Source organism: Emydura macquarii, unplaced genomic scaffold (assembly GCF_026122565.2).
Source record: "Emydura macquarii macquarii isolate MOO-44397 ecotype Brisbane River unplaced genomic scaffold, CSIRO-AGI_Emac_v2 contig_3287, whole genome shotgun sequence".
Classification (NCBI taxonomy): domain Eukaryota; kingdom Metazoa; phylum Chordata; order Testudines; family Chelidae; genus Emydura; species Emydura macquarii.
In genome coordinates, this window is record NW_027133424.1 from 6,033,252 (window position 1) to 6,055,136 (window position 21,885).

General features: G+C 44.5%; 1 long non-coding RNA gene across 1 annotated transcript; it reads left to right on the forward strand.

Moving 5' to 3' along the window:
• The first annotated feature begins 300 nt into the window (after positions 1-300).
• On the forward strand, positions 301-14,205 carry LOC137142988 (uncharacterized). The gene is made up of 3 exons (XR_010917070.1): positions 301-340; positions 11,143-11,203; positions 13,947-14,205. It is a non-coding gene; the product is annotated as an uncharacterized lncRNA (long non-coding RNA).
• The last annotated feature ends 7,680 nt before the right edge of the window (positions 14,206-21,885 follow it).

The following is a 21,885-nucleotide window of genomic DNA, read 5'->3' on the forward strand; positions in this document are numbered from 1 at the left end:
ACTTGTGCTGTGTTTCTAGGTGACACGCCCAGACAGGATAGCAGCAGCACTAAGCCTGCTTAATGGCCCATAAAGGGAACTCAAATGTACAATGAATCCAGTGAAAGATTCATGAATCCAGGAGCTACACCTTATGAATTACTAGGACATGTAGGAACATGCCTATGGACAAGACAGTCTGAGGCTTTTCCATGCTGTGTTTAGGACAAAGGAAATAAAAGCCTCATGGCAGAAACTATAAAATGCAGTTGCACTGTCTCCATCTTGTCTTCATTCCTGCTTCCTTCCTATTCTAGATCAACTATTCTACACCTGAAACAAAGGACTGAGACCCTTCCAGGTACTGGATGTACTGCAGAGGCTCTGTACAAGCCTGCAAACTTCACAGTTCTGCTGAGAATCTGATATACATGAAGTCATTTGTATGTATCGGATTGCTTTGACCATTTAACATCTCTCTTATTTGTTTCTTTCCATTTATAATAAACCTTTAGTTTTAGTTACTAAAGGATTGGCTGGCAGGATGGTATTGTGAGTAAGATCCAAACTCATATGGATCTGGCAAAGTGGCTGATCTTTTGGGGATCAGGAGAACATTTTGGCAAAGGAAATAAAGTTTAAATAACTTTTCTCTTTACTGGATCCAGTCGCTGATTGGGAGCCAGAGCCTGAAATGTAATAAAAAGGGCTCTAAATTTACTGTTGTTGCTTCTTGATAACCAGTGTGGGAAATCAGGAGCACTGTTTGTGACTGGCCAGGGAATCTAACTTCAGTATCACCCACCGGTTTTGGGAAAATCTGCTCTCCTTTTGCATCCTGCCCTGATCTTGACATTTTCAAGTGGGTTACCCTAGGCATGCACGGGTCACAAGTACTAGGTATGCAGAAAGTGCAATTTTCCCAGCCTTGTAGCTTGGTCAAATCTTTTTTTTCCCCCATTCATTTCCGCTTTAGTTCTGTTTAAAAAAAGAATTGTGCAACCAGTTTTTGTTTAGAGGAAGGTGTATTTTTTCCTTTGTCATGCTCAAAAATAGCTGATTTTTGTTTCGGCTATAAAATACAAGAGACACATTTACCTTTAAGCAGACCCAAAAAAGTCTAAAATGTGTCAGCCCACAAGGTGAAAGTTTTCAGAAAGTTCTGAACTATTCAAAACAGGGTTACAAGGGAATAGTTTGTGTACTCTAAGTATAGTCGTTGCTTCTGCTCCTGCTCTAGTGATGAATGGTACAGAGAAAGTCTGCTGAGAGTTCCTCTGTACCCTGTCTCATAATAAAAGAAAAAGGGGAGCCCAGTGAAATGAAAATGTAGTACACTGAAAACTGAATAAAGGAAATGCATTTTCCCTGGTGCAAAATTAACCCTGAGAACTCACTGCCACAGGATATTATTGAGGCAAAAAGATCAGCTGTGAAATATCACCCACATTGACCTTATCCAGGATAAAAATATACATGAGGTACATGGCCCTGCTACAAGTCATGCACCTAATTATTTATTAGAGAATTTTGCACCTTCCTCCAAAGTATCTAGTAAGGGCCACTCCCAGAAACAGGATGCATGGTTGAATGAGTGGTCCAATCTGATAGCATTGCCTATGCTATGCTGTTGTATCATGGCTTTTCCGAATTTCACCAAAGCAGCGAGGAGATGGCTTAGATCCTCTTCCTCCCAAAGCACAGGTCTCTGGGGCTGATCAATGTGTGGTAGCAACGCTCCAAGATATAAAAACTCATTGGAATAAGAGATGACATTGCAGGTGGGATCTCCTGAAAGTAATCCACCATCACCACACGAGAGGGGTCAGTAACTAGAGGGGTCATGGCACGAAGAAGTGTGGTAGGAGATGGAAAGGACAGGGACCATGGAAATTGACGTGATGTGGGTCATGTGTGTAACTCACTGGTCCGTGTCCAATCCACAGAGCATATGGGTCTGTGATACCCTCAGCTACAGAGCCTGGTTCTTTATTTCAAGCCATGGAGCCTCAGGCTTCTAGCTTTGGAGGTTCCTGGTGTCAGCTGAGATGACAGTCATCATCTAAATGGGAGCCCCATAAGTAGCTGAGACCTGTAACAGGCCAATATCTTCTATGGACTGGGCACAGAGGGGACCCGTGCTATTACCAAAGAGCCATTGGGTACTGATCCTAGAATAAAAAACCAGTGAGGCTAAATCTTGAAGCAAAGCAGAGCTCCAGATTCCCCTGGCAAGTGGACTGAAAAGGCTTTGCTGTCCTACCTCCTGAGTAAAGGAGAACTCCAGTAGCTGTTAGCCATATAGGGCCCAGGACACATAGCTGAGTACTCAGATACCATGGAGTAGAAAGCAGTGTTATGCATACACACATCAGTTCATTAGAAAATGAAGCATGTCTTATCTGTTCAATAAACAAGAATGAAACATTTTGATTTGGGGGAATGTCAGCATATTTGGTTTCGATCAAAAATGTCAAACCCAAACATTTCAACATTTCTGAATTGAAGTTTTTCAGAATTTTCTTCCTACCAAAAATTTTGAAATTTCACCTTTTTGTCCTGATTTGGGAGCGAACAAATGTCAAAGTGTCAGAATTTCCCAGGGGATGTACATTTTGAATTTTGCTCAGCTTAAAAACCTTCCAATTGCTTTATAACCATTAAAAAACTAATCCTCGATGAAGAGGATTGGGGAAACTGAGGCACAGAATGGTTAATGGACTAGTTCAAGGTGAGTCAGTGGCAGAATCAGGATTAGAACACAGACACTCCTGGCACGTCATCCCATGATGAATTCCCTAGCCCACACTGTCTCTTGAGCCTAGCACACCTTGTCCCTTCCAGAGGTGGACAAAGCAAAACCCATCTTCCTCACACTGGCCTGGTGAATGAGATCCTGGTTGTGGTGTAAAGAAACCTATCGTCTCAGGAGGGCTTTGTACAGAATGTAAAGTACCTTGCTGTCAGATCGCTGCATTGGTAAGAACTTTGTCAGCTGCCTTGATTTCTCAGTCTCTTCCTTGAGGTTATCCAGCCAACATCTTCATTCCCTGTCCCCTTCACCTCTTTGTGAGCAGTTTGATAGTAGCTGGCAGTCTCATGGCTATTCTTCTCAAGGCCAAGCCTTTGTGAGTTGCCTCTTTATGACACAAGATCCAGCATCAGTTCAGTCATTAAACATAAGCTTCCTGGATACACTTCCTAAAGAGACTCGTGACAGTAACAGGAGCAAGATACAAAGTGATCACTGGTGTCTCATAGGCAGGCGAATGGAAGATTCGATAACAAGGCTAATGGTAAGCAGAGAAGGGCAATAGCTGTGGTGAGGCAGTCCAGGCTGACACAGCTTTTTATAGTCTGCTCACTGTTTAGTTCCAGGGTCTGCAAACTGCTGGCTGCCCCCAGCCTCAGACAAACATGAAATAGCCATGAGCCAGGTCTGTCTAAGGCACTTATGACACCCACTACTGTAGTATGTGAACACCTTGCAATCGTTAATCTCAAGACACGCCTGAGAGGTAGGGAAGTGCTGTTAGACCCATTTTTACAGATGGGAAAAACAGGCCCTGAGAGACTTGCCCAAGGTCAAACAAGGAGCCTGCAGCAGAGCTGGGATTTGACCTGGGGGCCCTTGAATGCTCAGCTAGTGCCCAAGTGACTGCGTGACGACAGTGTAATGACGCAGCTATGCAACCAGGAAAGACTTTCACCTTGAAGCCCAGGAACGTTCCTTAAAGAAGCCCGTTATCAAGCCCCCAGTGATGCCCACTCCACTGAGGACTGCCTGAGGATGCCCATAGCCAAGGACATATTGTGCTGAAAGACATGGCCCTCTAGCCTAAAGAGGATCACCACGAGGGCAGGAAGGATGAGGCATTCCATTGTGAAGGAGCCCCATGGCAACACCTCCTGCTGGAGAAGGGGGCTTTCTGCCCAGAGAGCACTGCTGTCCAGGCAAATGGACGCTCCATCCAAAAGCTGCCCTCGGCCAGGCGCGCCTGGCATGCCACTTGAAAATTCCCGCTGCTGAGGTGAGGTGACTCTGCAGCTCCAAAAACCTTACTGCCATGGGGGCCCCAGATGAGCAGATAGGAAGAGAGGGAGTGTTCCTGAGGTGTCTGGATTATTGAGAGGGGTTAGTTTAAAGACACCTTGAGTGCTCCGGAAGCTGCTGGGGCCTTTGCTTACCATAGATGTACAAAAAAGGAGCAGTGCAAACTATGCACCGTGAAAAGCCTACTCCAGGCCTAACTCATCCAGCGTGATGTTTCACCAAACTCAGACCAGGTCCCTCACATGTTGGCTAAAGCTACAAATTTTGAGCCAGCCTGAGCTCATGGAGGATTTCAGCACAAAGCCTGGTGAAACATTGGTTTTGAGGGAAGTTTACTTGTGAGGCCGGGGTCAGATTCCATTTGGCTCAAAAACACCAGGGAGAGGAGCAAGGCCATCTGGAATGAAACCAAAGACAGTTTCCACACAGCCACCCCTGACGTGGAATCTCCAAGGGTTGTTTGATTCTGGGTTTCAAGGACACAACGTGCTGCTGAGAAGAATGAACAAGACATGGACATCCCTGCTACTGCAGACCTCAGAAGCTGTGGAGGGTAAAGGCAGCGGCACTGGGGCAAGGAATGGGCCATGGAGTCTTCACGTTTGGGTCACTGTTCACATCCAGGCCAGCTGGGAGAGGGTCAACAGAGGCCGGCGTCTGATGGCTGGTGGGCAGTTTGGAAAAAGTGGCTTTGTTGGGTCTTAACCTGGTTCCTGGTTGACACGGTCTCCAGGACCAAAGCTACTGCTACTGGCATTAACTGGGGGCTGCCTCAGCAGAGGCCCAGGGGTGAATTCCCCTCTCACTCCTACACAAGATTGTACCAATAACCACTGCAGTCAGTGGACAGGGAGTGCTGTCATGTGCCAGGAGTATAGTGCAGATTCAGGGTGGATGTCTGCGGGCAGGAAATAATAATTACCAGCACTTAGTTTAGCTTTTACAGAGTGCTTTTCATCCAGAGGCCTCCATGCCCATCACAGAGATCTGGATCTTTAGCTGTATTTATAGATGGGGAAACTGAGGCACAAGGGCCTCACCCAGCATCAGAGTCGAGAACAGGAATTCAGGTCTCCCAGTTGCTAGTCCAGTGCACCACACTGCCTCTGTGTGGCACGTTTATACTCCTCACCTCCACTCCCCAGACTGGAGAGGTGTTAACTAGCCCTTTCATCTTGAACAGTTCCTGGAAATAAGCATTAATTAGTTATGCTGAATTATCTGTTCCACCTTGTATTTAGCTGCAACACCCTGAGTACATTTCCCAGACCTGAAGAAGAACTCTGAAAGCCTGTAATCTTTTCTCTCTCACCAACAAAACTTGGTGCAATAAAAGCTATTCCCTCACCCACCTTGTCTCTCTCATATCCTGGGACTGGCACAGTTGCTACAACACTGCACACACCCTTTTATAACAGTGGTCAGGTGGGGGGGGTCAAATCTGGGGGAGCTGGGAGCCACTGGGAGGGCAAGTCTGAGAAAGCTCAGTGCTGCATCTGACTGGGGAATCAAAAGGCTGCATTCTCTGGGGCTGCTGATCTGGCGACCTTTTCCCCCCCCCACCTTAAAATTCACTTAAGAAATCAAAGCGAATGTAAATGAAAGCAAACAAGAGCCAGACTTTAAATAGTGACTGATTTGTGCAGAAGTCGGTCCTGTGCCCTGCTGCTCACAAAGAGGCTGATGGAATTGAAGGTGAGCGGAAGCCTCATGCACGGGAAGTGGTTGCTTTGGTTGCTGCTGAAATTGACCTGTCTCCTGTCGTCCGCCAGACAGGGATCTGGTGCCTTTGGAGCAGTGAGGCCCAAGGAGAGATGTCAGCAGGCAGAGAGATGTGGATGCTGCCTAATTTCACATGACTGTCTCTTGGTTGCCTGAAGCCAGCCCTGGAAATAGCTTTGAAAAGACTTTGTAACCTTCTGCGATAGATTACAAACTGCAGGAGCAAAGCAAATGGTAAATAAATCAACAGCAATAGCCAGCCCTGTCAGGGGAGCTCAACAACTGCAGTAGCCTCAGGAGTGCATAGGCCTGGAGAAAAGGAACACCTGGAATTAATAGGGCTACATTGCTAGCAGGGAGGAAAGTCCATGAAAAATAGTCATTCCTACCACCCCCAGCATGCATCTTGGGCCTGCACTTGCTATGCTTGAGAGGGGCATCCTCAGCCAGCAGCTCTTGTACCCTAGAGTGGAAATCAAGAGGCTCTTCCCATATCGAGGAGCCAGCATAATTGCCCATATACTTGCTTGGATGCCCCTGAGTGGACAGACATCTGGGCATCCTGTCCTGCAGCGAAGCTCTGGCATCTTGAGCAGATACCTCCATGTCATGCATGTTTGAAAGCTGGTGCCCTTGGACAGACAGCTCCCCCTGTGTGTCAACAGCTGTGACCCTCATCTGGAGGGCCCCTGCCATACCCAAGGGCTGGCGTCCTTCTCTAGTTTACATTTGCTTTTTGCCTGAATGAGTTTAAAAAAAGACAAAAATGCTTTCTGCAAGCATCTGTGCTAGTAAAACCCAAGTGCATAAAATGCTTATGACACCCAAAAGGGCTGCAAATACATTCAAAGCCAATTCACTGCAAAGTGCTCTTTGGAGTCAGTTGTTTCCACTATTCATCCAGCTCTATTAATAAATGGACTATAACTAGTCAGGAATTTTCCAAGAAAACATTTCCTCCACCCCCATGGGAAAACGTGGAAGCATCAAAACAGAAGCTGTTCATAAGAAAGGATCAGTTCCAACAAATCTCCTGATTTGAAAAATGTTGAGGGTGTGTTTGGGGGAGAGGGGACGGGAGATTTGAAATTATTTAAAAACATCCATTTTGACAGTTTCTGAACAAAAAAAAATCTCCTGATTCAAAGTGAGTTTTCATTCCAAAATTTTAGTTACAGTAAATTCATACTTTTAAAAAACTTAACATTTTTAAAAGATCAAAATTGAAGAGAAATGTTTCAAAATGAAACGCTTCAGATGACCCAATTTGAAATATTTTTTGGATTATCGGTTTGCAAAAAATCTGAGATTTTGACTTTTCATCCCATTTTTGGGATAGGGGAAAAATGTTGAATTCTTGAAAACTCTCACCGAATAGGAAAACTGTTCCCTGCTTAGCTCTATAAATAACCACTAGCCTACCCAGAGCTGCTGTACCCTTTATGATCTTCCTCAACCCCTCCAAACATGTGCAATCACCACCCCAATCCCAGAAAAGCGAAGATTCTGTGTGATCCATCTGGAGGGTACTAAAGGGCCTCACTCTGAAATAGGTCGCAGGATCTAGCCTATTTTCTTCCCAGCCTGAAAGATGCCCAACAAATGGGATGGAAAAATGCATCTGGGAGGGGACAGTGTGAGCTCAAGAGCACAGTGGTGAAAGGCTCTCTACAGGGTAGAGTGTGAGCCCAAGAGAACAGGGATGAATGAATCACTGCAGGACAGGCAGTATCAGGAATTGTGTGTGGGTGATATAGGCACAAAGGTAGCTGGTTCCCTTTGGCACCCCAAGGAGGTGAGTGCCCTATGCCTCCTGTCCATCCTAATGGAACTGCTGTTCAGCAGCTTGACCACAAGATGGAGGCTTCTGCATTTAGACCTGGGCATCTCTGCAGATTGAGGAAAGCAATACTTTCTATTTGTGGTGACTAGCCAGGGAGCGGGGAAAGATCCCACAGGTAAGGGAACACGGAGGGTAAGAAACTGGCCATTAGCCCATTAGATTATGCTGGATTTCACAGTGAGAAGCTCAAATCACTTTGCAAACACTGTTGGTGTAGACTCACCACCTCCTTGGTGAGTAAGATTGCCATAGACAGAGAAGTCTCGGGAGTTATTCTAACTCATGGCCTCCAGAGCAGCAAGGAGGTGCAAAACTGGCATAAAGCACAGAATCCAGCCCAAAGCATCAAACGATCCCTTTCCTCTATATGATAAGTTATATTGCTGTGATTGAGAAATGTAATCAGCAATGAATGATTAGAAAATATTCTACACTCTTCATTGACCTGCCACTCCCATCTAAACTCACATTGGATGTACATGGAAGTTAGGTGCCTGACTGCCATTTGTGCCTTTGAAAATCTCCACTTTCAGAAGAGCTGGTGGAAAAACTGGCTGGAAAATGTGGTTTCTTTTAAAGTAAAACTTTTCATGGGAAAGACGCCAGTTTTGGCAAAAGCATTGATTTTTTGCATCAGGAAGATTAAAAAGAAAGTTTTGGTTCTAAATTGATATTTCCCTCTCAAATGTCATTTTAAGTCAAAATGTTGACTCAGTGTTTCATTTCCAATCAACATTCCTAAGTGAAACATTTCGTTCCAAAATGTTTTATTAAAAAAATTCTGAATTGAAGTTTTTCAGAATGTTTCACTATGAAACATTTTTGATATTTCAACTTCTTGTCCTGTTTCAGAACAAAAACCAAATAATGAAAAAAAATCAGAATTTCCTGGGGCGGCAGAAATTCCATTTGCTAAGCAGCTACTTTTAGTTATGTAAGTGTGAAAAAACATCTACTTGTCCACCAGAAAATCAAGTAAGAGTTTTTGGCTAATAGGAACTAAAAGTTGGATGTGTTTTGTAACATCAGATTTGCCATGGTCTTAGAATATTTGTTTTTTCTATGGTTAATAGCCCCAATGTGCTGGGTGCTGTACATACACATAGTGAGAGTGTCTCTGTCCCAAAGAGTTTATAATCTAAAAACAGAGAAAAAGGTGAGAGAAGTAACAGAGATGAGGCAACCTTCCATATGCCAGGGGCAAAGACAGGAATTAGAATCTGTGGCTCCTGAGTCCTAGTCTGGGCCCTCGCTACCCATCTGCACTTAAAACTGACTGGAAAGTTTTCATAGAAAAAAATTGTCAAAAAAGTGATGTTGCAACAAAATTGAATTTTTCCCCCCACAAACTCGACATCAATTTTGATTATATTTCCCATGAGAAAAAAGATTTTATTTTAAAAAAAGTTTGAGAACGTTGTGGAATACGGGTGAAATTTTTCCCAAAATGAAAATTTTAAAACAGTTATTTCTAAATCTCTTTGCAAGATATTTTGATTTTTTTTCAGAACAGAACAAATATCAAAATTTCCTGCAACATGGAAACTCCACGTTTTGATGGACTCTGTCCACACTACAGTGTGGCAAAGAAATCCAGTTCAGATATAAAGAAGTTACACAGCTGAAAATGATGCATAACAGACTCACAGACTTTAAGGCCAGAAGGTACCATCATGATCATCTAGTCTGACCTCCTGCACACCACAGGCCCCAGAACCTCACCCAGCCAGTCCTGTAATAGACATATAACCTCAGGCTGAGTTACTCAAGTCTTCAAATCATGATTTAAAAACAAGGCTAGCCAGTACATCATCTGCAATTGCTTAATCACTTTCTTTTTTTTTTTTTTTTGGTAAAAAAGGGGATCATGTTCTTTTTCACAGATCCAAAAGCAGCGATAGAAGAAACTTTCCAAAACAGATAGCAATGCAGCTCATAGCTTGAGCAGAGAGACAGAAAACCCAACTCAATGCTGAGAAAGAAAGCAAGCTAAACAAAGTCAAGGAAGGCAAACGGACACAGATCAAAGTTGAGAGATAGACAGACAGACAGACTGGAGGACAAAGCTGAGAGAGACAGACCCAGCCTGATCCTGTTTTCCTGTCCAAATCTTTCTTTTGCCGTCTGCTACCCTGCCCTCATGTGTGTCTCACATTGGGTAAAAGGCTGTCATGACTTTGTGGCTGAGGTGATTAATTAGCACCATCGCAGTGTTGGGGAACATGTGTCGGACTCCACATCTGCCCCATGACAGCAGGGCTCAATAAGAGAAGTGTCATCCCTTCCCTCTCACCTCCTTCCAGATCTAATCGGCTGTGACACACGTGCCAGCTGTTCGGAGAGGCGAAACGCAGGCATGTTCCAAATGCAGGAACATGCCAGGCAATGGACACAGTCCTCCGAGTCCAGGTAAAAGCAATGGGGATGTTTTAAAAGTTCCTGGGCACTTCATTCAGGATTCCCCTGCAGCATGGTTAATCTGGTCAGATGGAGATGCTACTATACCCAGCAGCTGGTGCAAAGTCTGAGATGTTGTCACAGTTCCTTAGCGATCTGTGAACTTCACAGGCATTGCTATACTGCACTTCACAACAGCCCAAGCCTTCCCTTTCCAAAAGCAGAGATCCCATGTGCCTGAGCTCTAGAATAGTGGTTGCCTGCTAGCTTCATAGGTCTTAGGATACACAGCTCAGCAGCTCTGTTTTCATCCAGCAGAGAGCAAGGGTGAGACACACACACCTTAGCTAGTGCAGGAAAACCTTGTCACTTCCCACATGGTCTGTGAGACAGTCACTAATAGGTGGCTAGGCAAAGGCAAGGAAAATGTGAAACTGACTAAGAGGCTCCTGGACCTGCGTGTCCGAGATCAGACTAGAGTCTCGCTTCGGCTCCTCGAAGCTCACATAATATGCTGCATCATTAGCACCTTTCATCTGACTCTCAGAGCATTTCCTGAGCATTAATAGCTGAATCCTCACAGTGACCCAGAAGGCAGATAGATGCCCCAATTTACAGGTTAAATGACTTGCTCAAAGTCAGGGCAAACCAGCAGCAGGGCTGAGATTATAACTCAGAGCTCTTGATTTGCACTCCCCTGTGGTAAGCACTAGCCTGAGAGCTTTGGAATGCTGATCTGAACCTTCTGAAATTCTCCAAGAGACTGAAATATAGAGCCAGGATGGAACCCAAGTTTTAAAAAATGGGACCTACACACTTCTGAAAATGTTATCCTCAGGCCACCTTGTCCCTATATACACAGTAACAGTTATAATTATACATTGCTACTGTAAATACTAAGATGAGATTTTGCCAGAGTTCCGCTTCCATTTAGGCTCATGGATGCAATTTTCAGAGCATGCCTAAGTGAATTAGGAGCACAAGCCAATGGCTCTTTTTAAAATTCCACCTCATAAGTACTGACGTTTTCAACCGAGCACATACTGCAGTGTTGCCAACCCCATATGTCACAAACCATGAATCAGGTCTCAAAAAAACCCCATGAGAGCTGAAAATAATAATAAACATTGTGCTCTATGTCTTTCAGTTGCTGAACCTTTAGAATGAACGTGGGTCACGTTTTCAAGCTTTACTCTGCAGCCATGAAGGTTAGAAACACTTAAAAACAGACAGCTGGGCTTTGCCTGTAATCACATGACTCCAGGAGCTGAAGCATTGAGTAAAAACAGAGAATCATGATTGCTTGCAGGACCTGTGCTGAACTCTTTTGAAACTGGCCCAATTTGTAGGTGCTGAACATTTGAAAATCTGACCCGCAGCAATTTGGAAAAGCTAACTCAAAGTCTAATGAGAAACAAAAACTCTTGCTCAAAGGAAAAATTGCCCCCAAGAAATCTAAAATGGTGATGCCATGTTGCATGTATTGTTTGAGCCTGTCCAGATCTGAGATTCTTTTAGCAGTCTTTGCAACAGGAAACTGAAAGCTGAATGGACACGATGGCCCTGATTCAGCAAAGCGTTTAAGCACATACCTAATTTGAAGCATATATTTAAATGCTTTGCTAAACTGCGGCGTTAGCCAGGCTATATCCTGACCTGTTCTAAACCACCTTTTATCTCTGCCTAGCTTGTTATCAATGCTAAGATGAACAGTAAAACAAACAAGTGAAAGGCTAATAAGAAAGCTCTCAGTTTCAGGATTCCCATACCAACAACTGACATTCTGATGCCCAAATTAGGGTGCTTGACCCTACACTCAAGGAGTCAGAATTTACCCACACAAATGCCCATTTCAGGTGTTATGTGCCGGTCTGTGCATACAGATGGGGAACTGAGCTCCCTGGAATTAATTATATGGAAACTATTATTAGTTATTTCTATTGCAGTAGTGTGACCGAAAGCACCCCAGAGTCCCACCCTATGCACATTGTAATAACTGTGGTACAAAATATGCCTTGTGAGGCATTGTTTGAAAACTAACAACCCGCTGGTCAATAATATTGTGGTGAAATTATAATGTAGCAGCATTATATGTAAAGTTCTGAATTCCCCCTGCATGATGTTTTAGCACATGTTCAAAACCAGACAACCCTGCCTGGGCGGAAGTTGTTAAACCAATAAATGTGCATTTACTTCAATTTATATATAAGTAGCAGATTGGGTCTTCAAAAACAGCAGGGGAGGAGATGGCAGGAACTAGAACAATTTGCATTGTAGTACATACAAGTGAGGGAAGAAATAGTATGGAGATTCCTGTACCACCAGACTCCGTGTCGCCTTCCCTTACTGTTGGGATAAATTTTGCTTTGAGAAATAGCCTTCAGAGGAATCCACTTTAAAGGTTCACTGAACTATAAAAGAAAGGGGCAGAAAACCCCAAGTTCTCTCTCTTTCACCAAAGACGACAAAGGCCCCAGCACCTTCATTCCTCAGGGAGAGATCTTGACCAGGAAAGGCTCGGTCACCATCTCGCTGGAAGACTGGGGATGAGAAAAGCTATCTTAAACAAAGCCTTGAACCCAAACTTGCTAGATTAAGTATTAGAGTTGTAGAGGCATGTTTTCACTTTTATTTGCTTCTAACTTTTTCTCTTATACCTGAATTCACTTACAATCCTTAGTAAACTTGTTTGGGTTTTTTTTAAATCTAAACCAGTCCAGTACTGTATTTAGACGGAACTGTTTGGGAACTCCAGTTAAAAGTAACAATGGTTGCATACTAACCCCTTACAGGAGTAACGAACCTTGAGGGCTGGACATGGCAGAACTCACGTTTCTGAGAAAATCCAGAACTGGGAGTGTGGTGGGTTCGCCCAGCAGAGAGTAGCCAAGGCTGATGGACTCCAGCATGGGGCTGTAGATAGGTGGGACTTTTCAACCGGGGCGGTCTAGCACACACACACTCATGGTGTGACCTGCATGCTTGTAGGCTAGTTGTGAGTGGCCCAGGTTGGGAGCTACAGCAGCAAAGCATTGAGAGACACCCAAGGTTATGGCGCAGATGGTGACACAGCCCCTCACTGGTCTGGATTGCACCCCCACAATCTGACAAGCAGCACCTAGGATCCCCAGTTATGGACCTGGACCCCACTGTGCTAGGTGTTCTACATATGATTAACACTGTGCATGCAATCTGCCATCTTGCACTCCTTCACACAGGAGCCACATCTGACTTATTCATCAGTAAAAAAGTACTTAAATGTGTAAAAATAAGATTTTAAATGGTTGTACATCCTGTTTGCAAGAAAGCTCATCTTTCAATGGGCTTGTCAAGGGCTATGTTAATAGCAACTTGATATTGATAAGAGTTTACAAACAGAACAACAGAGATTGACACTTCTGTCTAGATCAGGGGTCCCCAAACTTTTTTGTCCTGTGGACCACTTTCCGAATTATTTTTTTGCCGTAGACCCCCTGCCTGCCTAATATTAAATTTTCCTAAACTTTATATCGTCAAATATGTTTTTCACAGCTGACACAGTGCTGTTCACTTTGATAGGGCTTTGTAAAAAAAGAAAACGAACTTAAATTTTTTATTCAGACTTTTATTGAAACAATTAAATTAAAAATCTTATTTTTATGTGAAATAAAACAAAATTAAACGTTAATAGCTCAAAATAAAAAAAAAGGCTAAATTAAAATTCTCTTTAAAATTTAGCACAAAACTCTGTAAATATTTGGATTTTGGACAAAAATCAGAACTTAGTAACAAAACAAAACCATAAAATAAAGCTAAGGTTCAAAACTAAAAATACAATAATTAATGGTGTTAATGGGAGGGATGAACTTGATGCTCTGATAGCAATTGCTTAATATTTGGAGTCAAATGACTGAGGTATAGCCTTAAATCGCCTCGTTCAGTTATTTGCAAACGATTTCTTTGTTTTGTCAGCAGATTAGTTACTGCGCTAAAACCCCTTTCCACGAGGTATGAAGATGGAAAAGCTATCAAAAATTTTCTTGCAATACTCCATAATGCAGGATAAGTAACAGCTACATTTTTCTGAAGCCAGAACTGCTGATACCCCTTTTTGAACTGCACTTTAAGTTCTTCATTAGTGCTTATTTCAATGAGTTCTTCTTGTAGTGCGATATCCGATTCTTCAATTGCACCGTACGGATCGATAACCCAGTGCAGTATTTCCATAGTTAAAACATCATCAAATCTGGTTTTAAAGTCTGAGTGGAGGGCATTTAAATGTTGAACATATGCCAAAATGTCATCATCCTGAACGTTTGTCAATGATAAGTTGTGGAACTACGAAAATTTGCGCCTTCCAATGTTTTGTTTGAATAGGTTAATTCTGGCAAGAAAAGCTGAAATTATGGACTTTGTTTTTATTAAATTCAGGCTGTCTCCTTGTAACTGCAAGTTAACCTCATTAAATTTAGCAAATAAATCTGTTAAATAAGCAATATCTGGTTTCCATTTTATTAAATTTTCTTTCAAAATGGGAGCTTTATCATCCAAAAACTCCAAAATGGGTTCAAAAAGTGCAAGAATTATAATAACAAAGTCCAAAACTTATCGTACCTACTCATATAATTAATTATTTCAAATTTAAAATATCTACTTAAAAGTTTACGAAACACCTGAAATAATGATTTCGGTGGGTGGACCCCCATTTACATATCGTGGACCCCCACATTTTTTTGTCGCTGACACGGACCCCCTGAAAGTCGAAATCGACCCCTGGGGGTCGATATCGACCACTTTGGGAACCAGTGGTCTAGATGGTACCTGTGACAAACTGTGGTTTGCAGACATTTACAGTTCTGAACTGTGGGTGTGAACTGAAGAGTTGGGCTGCTAGATAGCTGTACTATGGATAGCTCTCCCTCTCTCTCACACACATGCATGCACGCAAAAAAGTCAATAGGCCAAGTCTTGCCTTCATAGGCCCATTACAGATTTCCTACAGGATTCAGTGGAATCCCAGTGCATCCACCTAAAAGAAGAATTTGGTCCAGTAAATCATTCTTCCTGCAGGGACTTACCAAAAAAAAAAAAAAAAAAAAAAAAAAAAGAAAAGAAAAGAAGCCCAGATCAGACAAATAAACAATTCAACACCTTCTTCTCATTTCCTGAGGCAGACCTTGGCTTTATCTATATCTGTATCCCTAGAAGAGTGGTTCTCAACCAGCAGTATGCATACTTCTGGGGGTACGCAGAGGTCTTCCAGGGGGTGCATCAACTCATCTAGATATTTGCCTTGTTTTATAACAAGCTACATAAAAAGCCCTAGCAAAGCCAGTACAAACTAAAATTTCATACAGACATATAGCCTTGGTAATACCACTCCATATACTACACACTGAAATGTATGTACAATATTTATATTCCAGTCAATTTATTTTAGAATTATATGGCAACAATGGGAAAGGCAAGCCATTTTCCAGTCATCATGTGCTGTGACACTTTTATTTTTAGGTCTGATTTTGTAAGCAAGCAATTGTAAGTGAGGTGAAATGTGAGGGTTCACAAGACAAATCAGCCTCCTAAAAAGGGGTACAGTAGTCTGGAGAGGTTGAGAACCACTGCCCTACAAGACGTCTCATGCAGACACTTCCTTTCTGTGATAGCTACTTCCAGCCTCTCCACAAGTGGGGATCTGAGAAGATTGAGCAGACAGAGCCTGGTGCAGGCCGTCAAACAGCGGGACAGTAATAACCTCATTATTAGTCTGGAGATGCCAAGACTGCCAGCGCAGCAGCCCTTCTGCTGACCACACTCGGTCAGCAGTTTGCGAAGCCAGTAATTGCTAGCGCGGTGCCTGCTTCACACCTTGCTTCTCATTAGCTCCCCACCGCTCTGCCACATGGGCAGATGAGGCATGTCTGCCGAACGCCCGCCTCCCGTCCCACTTGACTCCAGAGGAGTTGAGCTACAGTCAAACAAAACAACCCTCAGCACAGCGATAGGTTTATATACTCTGCATAGCAGCAACAGCCACGTTCTTGCTTATCTTGTCATCTATAACACTCGCCACCCCATCTAACCTGGCATGCAGCTATGTCAGAGAGCGTTGGCCCCTTCGCTGCTGCCACGTTGCATTTTAAATCAGGGCGAACCCTGGCATTACCCTGGCTGAGAGCCTCAGGCCCCATCCACAATGCCTTTCACTGGGTAAGGGCTCGCTTTGCTAAATATATGCTTCGCACCCACAGTTAAGAGTGGGTGACTTGTACCACTGGCCCATTCCCACGAGCTGTCTAGTCCGGCACACAGGTTGATAACCGCCACCGATTAGCCACACAATTATTTTGCTCTTTGGACGAGCACCCTAAGTTGTGGTGCTGTAACCAGTAAAGCTGGTCTTCCTTCGTCCCATTAATCTGCACCATTCGGTACCCCACAGTGCGCTTTCTCATGTGTCGGGAAGGCCAGTCTATATGCCTGAGCGCTCTGGCTAGATTGTCTGGAAGCCAGGGATGAGTTTAAAAAAGCCTATGGTTGGTTTTGCTGGACACAGATCTCACACCACTGGCTGAGGAACTGGACATCGGGAGCTGCTGACCAGCTGCACTTGCCACCTCTCTGCTATGAACTAGCTGGGAGGGTCAGGCTGCAGAGGGGAGAGCACCTGCCATCGAGAGGCCGCAGGGTCCAAGCACTGGCTCTCGAGCCAGGAGCTCCAGAATTCCAATCCTGGCTCTCAGCCACTTGCTGTGTTGTCTTTGGACTTGGGTGTGGTCATCATGGGTTGAGATCCCTATGGCTTGTGCCCTGCAGGAGACCAGACTAGATAGACATAATGGTTCCCTCTGGCCTTGAGATCTATGGAAATCCTGGGTCGACTGAAATCAAGGGGAGTTTGGCTTTGACTTGAGTGGCAGAAGGATTTCACCCTAGGAATCCAGACCATTCTAAATGCAAATCTGTATCAGCGGACCCTTGACTGCCTCACACAGAACACAAGATGCTTTTGTTGCCATACTGGCAGAACCCCTGCTCGGGTGCCCCTCTCCTGGTGAATTACTCCCACTAGGTATTGGATTCTTCCCACCAAGAGCCAATCTTCCCCGCAACTTGATATGGCACGGCTGTGCCCAGCACATGCCAAGGCCACTGCTCTGGTATCAGCTTGCCAGATGGAGGGTAGCTGCCGCCACTGGGCAAATTTAGTCCTGAGAGAAGACAACTGAGCGGGGACCTGATAACAGTTTTCAAATATGTTAAGGGCTGCTATAAAGAGGACTTGAATTAACTGTTCTCGATTCCCATTGGAGGTGGGACAAGAAGTAATGGGCTCAATCTGCAACATGGGAAATTTAGGTGAGATGTTAGGAAAATTTTTCTAATTCTAAAGGTACTTAAACTCCAGACTAGGTTTCCAAGGGAGGTTGTGAAATCCCAGTCACGGGAGGTTTACTTGGTCCTGTCTCAGCACAGGGGGCTGGACTTGATGACTTCTATAAGGCCCTTCCGTTCCTACATTTCTGTGATACAGTGGTTGCATTAGCACTGATGAGATAAAACAGAGATTTCCTAATGGTCACTTTGTATTGTATTTAGCTCTGGAGGGACAGACGGACAGGGTGACCCCATGGGCATAGAAGAGGCTGCAATCTTTGCATTCCCCCACCACAAACACTCAAAACCCTAAGCAGTTTCAGACAGTTCAAAATGTTTGGTTAATTGTCACAGGGCACACCACTCACCGCTGGTCTGGGGTCTCCTGCCGGTCACTTTGGGGATTAGCTCTTGAGGCTGCTGCCTCCGTCTGCACTCTCTCCCTCCCTCTGGTCTGCAGCCCCTCTCTCAGCCCCAAGGAACCTCAGCCTCCTCTTCATGACTCAACCCTCTGGCTCAGTCACTCACTCAGTGTTCGCTGCTCCTGGGGCAGCAAAGTCCCTTCTCTTTAGCAGTTCTAGGCAGTTTGCCCTGCAGTGCAGGGGTAAGGGAATCCAGGCCAGCCCTCTGTTCTGAGTTCCAGTCCAGGGACCCGCAGTTCTGGGCTTTCTTCTCTCAGCCCTCACTGCTCCTTCCCTGGACTGCTTCCTACCATTGTGGTTCCCCTTCTCTCCCTGGGTATACCAGCTCCAAACCCCCCTCCCTCTTCCCAGGGAGTGACTGCAGCCTTCCCCAGTAGCCCTCTTCTGTTGCCAGCTACCTGCCTGTTACTGCACAGCTGAGCCTGCTCCCAATTACTTCCCTGCACCCTGGCCCCTCCTCCAGGTTCAGCCTGTAGAATTAATTGGCCTGCCACCTTAACCCCTTCCAGTCCTGTGTGGGGTGAACACTCCATCACACTAGCATTGATTTATTTAATTATTTTTCACCTTTGTGTTCTTATGGCTTACTGATACTGTCTGGGATCAGAAGCACTGAAATACTGGGAGAGGTGGAGGAGGGTGTTACATGGGGACCATCTCCACCAAAAGTCTGGATTTCCCACCCCCAGAAAGATTTTACCTCCTGTAGCCCCTTCCAGGGCTGGCTTTCTTTCCACCCTCCCCCATCCAAAGATGGTTTTTTGTCTTCCTCCCACTTGTGAGCCCTTGATATACTTTCCCGGAGAGGCAGCCAAATTCACCTCCCAGCAGGAATTACTTGAATTCTGTGTTGAAGCCTGTTACTTTGCCTAAGATACAGTGCTCCTTCTGGACACCGCAGCAGCCCAGGAGTCACCTCTGTTTCTTCTAGACCTCTCACATCTGGCCTTGCCTCATGGGATTCCTGGCAGAGCTGCCTGGAGGACAACAGCTCCATTTCATAGCAGCTTCTGAGGTTTTAAGAATTGGTTTTAATTTCATATTGGAACAAAAATGAAACCTCTCAAATGTTTCTGTGAAAAGAGCTGTGTTGAAATGTTTGTTTTCAGACCAAACACTGAGCTTTTTGCTTGTGGGTCCAGCCTGGTGGTTAGTGCACTTGCCTCCAAGGTAGAAGACCCAGGTTGAAGGCCCTATTCTGTCTACATCAGAGATGAGATCACTCAAGTCCCAGAGCATCACTTTGAACCTGGGTCTTCTATATCCCAGCCCAGTGCCCTAATTACCAGGCTACAGAGTTACGAGCATCTCCCACTTGCTTTGTCAAAACGTCTTTGTGAAACATTCTGGCTTTGATTAAATTTCATTTTGTCAAAACCGTTCCAACCAGCTCTGATTCCTAGCTCAAATCTGTAGCCCCAAGAGGTTGGGAATAAACATCCAGACTTCTAAATACTTCTGTCCTTCTGTCTTTTTTGAGTTCTGCTTGCTACCCATTCCGGGCTGTGTGCATCAATAGTATTGCCAATCCCACTCATTCAGAAACCATGTGTCTAGCCCGCCACCAATCCTGAGATAGGCTAAAATTCCATGCGATTTTAACCGACAATAAAGATTTGGATCTTTTTCATTTGCCTTCTGGTTTTTTAACCTTTAGGGTGCACTTGTGTCACGTTGTCAAGGTTTTTTCCACAACAAGGGCTAGAAATTCACTTTTCTATAAATGAAAGCCGAGGTTCTCTCGTAATTACCCGAATGCAGGAACTGGGGCTACAGGGCAGCCCCAGACTCACAGTACAGTCATGAGTTGGCAACACGGTCAACAAATTATACAGATTTAAAGGCACAAATAGTCCCCCGAGCAGCACATTTTGCTGGAGAGGACCAAGCAAGAAATGATTTATTGGTCTCCCAGATTTTTTACTCTCTCCTCTTGCAGATAATCAGGCAGATAATCAGCTGGTGCTAATGTGTGTGTAGCTCCATTGAAATCAATCAAGGATAGAAATCCTGTTTACATCAGTTGAGAAACGGGCCCATGGACTTTTCTGTACATTTTCTCATTTACAGATAAAGACAGGGCACCTTTTGGAAACTGGGCAGCTGCTTACTTCTGCCACCAGTTTTTCTCCAATTTCATCACATCATTCTCGCATCACTGCCAACTCACCACTTGCTCATCTCACCCCAGGACTGTCTTAACTGAGATGGGCCTTTATCAGAGTGCCATCCTGGCTGTGAAAACACCTTCACTCTGGAAGGCAGTTGTGTTTATTGTGTCCACAACCTTGCAAGAGGGAGAGAGAGCATTTGGAGTTTTGACAAACTCTGATGGAGGAGGCATAAATTATAGAAGCTTAATTTAGAAATAAGTCAGAGCTGGGTCTTGTTCTGCAGGTGACAGTGCACTTCGTAAAGCAGGACTGCAGAGGTATTTTGATACATGCACACACACATCTGCATTATACCCTGTGTGAGGGGGAGTTGGTAGCGCTGTTAATTAAAACGACTCCATCAGATGCTAGAGAGAGATTAGTTGTCACATTGCGTTAAAGGAATCCTTGGTTTATTCCCAAGAAGGGGCTGGACTGCCCGCCAGCCTGTCATCTGTTCCTGTGCCATGGATATACCCAGCCAGTATGGCTAATTGGCAGAGTCTGTGGAACAGAAGCCCCCTTGTTATTGGGAAAATATTGACTCCTAATGAAGAAGAAAAAGAAAGGATGTGCATGCAGTAAACTGATTTCACTTGTTCCAAGGTAAAGTCCCCACTGGACTTCTCTTCGGTGGCAGAGGCTCCGTGGGCTTGGGCTCTCTTTGACCAGGTGAATGGAAAAGAACCTAAACAGAAACACAGGGTAGAAAGGAGACTGGTGGGTTTCTAGCAGCTGCACGTACCTATATCTTAGCCTTAAACACAAAGCAAGCAGCTTCTTGGAGTTCTGCTACCTCTGCAGTCCAGGGGCACCTCTGTTTTCCTCCCAACAGCAAGGCCAGACAGGGAAGTCACAAAGTATTCATAGACCTTGACCTACCCTGGCTATAGCACTGCAGGAAAAGTCAACTTTGGGCCTGATTTTTTCCTCCTTCTATTAGACTGGGCTTCTCAGATTTTTGAGGCTGGCCCCATCGTCCCTTCAGTACTCATCTAAGGTGTGGTTTTTTGTTTTGGTTTATTTTTTTAGCCTTGCTAGTTGTTTCTCCTGCTTTCTTCACATCCACTTCTCTCAGCAGGAGGTGGAATTCTCAGTCTGTGTTTCCTTCATTTCATTCTATGCTCCCCTTTTCCAGCCTAGGTCAAGGAGCTTCCGTCCATCTCCCCTTCAAATGCATATTTTGCACGATCCAGTTCACAGCCCATAGAGTCTGGCTGTTTGGATGGTTATCTGCCTCCTAGGAATTGCATAACTGGCTAAATAACTTTTGGGAGCTTTGCAAGAGACAAAGGCTGATCTTTGGATCAGATATAACAATGCTACAGCCAATATCAACTTTGAGTCTTAAAACAGGTGTGACTGTCATACAATCATTACCAGTGACAGAAATATCTAGGTGCAAAAGATGCAGCTAGAGCAGGAGGTCCACGATCTTTTCCAAGGTCTTCTACATTCAGGTTGTCCCTGAAATCTCCAAAGGCTTTCTTGAAGCTGGGCAAATGGCTCTCTGAAGTACTCTTTCGTTTCTCCATTTGCTGCCTTTTCAAGGAGACTGGACTCATGATCTGTCTTGCAACTTGACCTACGGATTGACTCCTGTGATTCCATTGTAAAAATTCCATCCATAGCTATGTAAACTAGGATAAAAATGATAACAGTTACCAATTCTCATTCTTCAGGCCATCACCAGCTAGGGTCAGGAAGAACTCTGCGTGAGGGAAGTTATAAACCTTCTTCTGAAGCAGCTGGCATTGTCTATTGTTGGAGGAAGGCTACCAGGCTGGAAAGGCCTCCAACACACGTTCATTTTGTGAGGCATTAATTTTCTCTCTTCTCCATGTTCATGGCTTCTTTTCAGAACAGCACACCTGTTTACACAGACACCCGTGAATGGCCTTCCAAGCCAATCACAATGCTGCTCTCAAAGAGAACAGTCTTACTGACCCCTCCATACTTCTT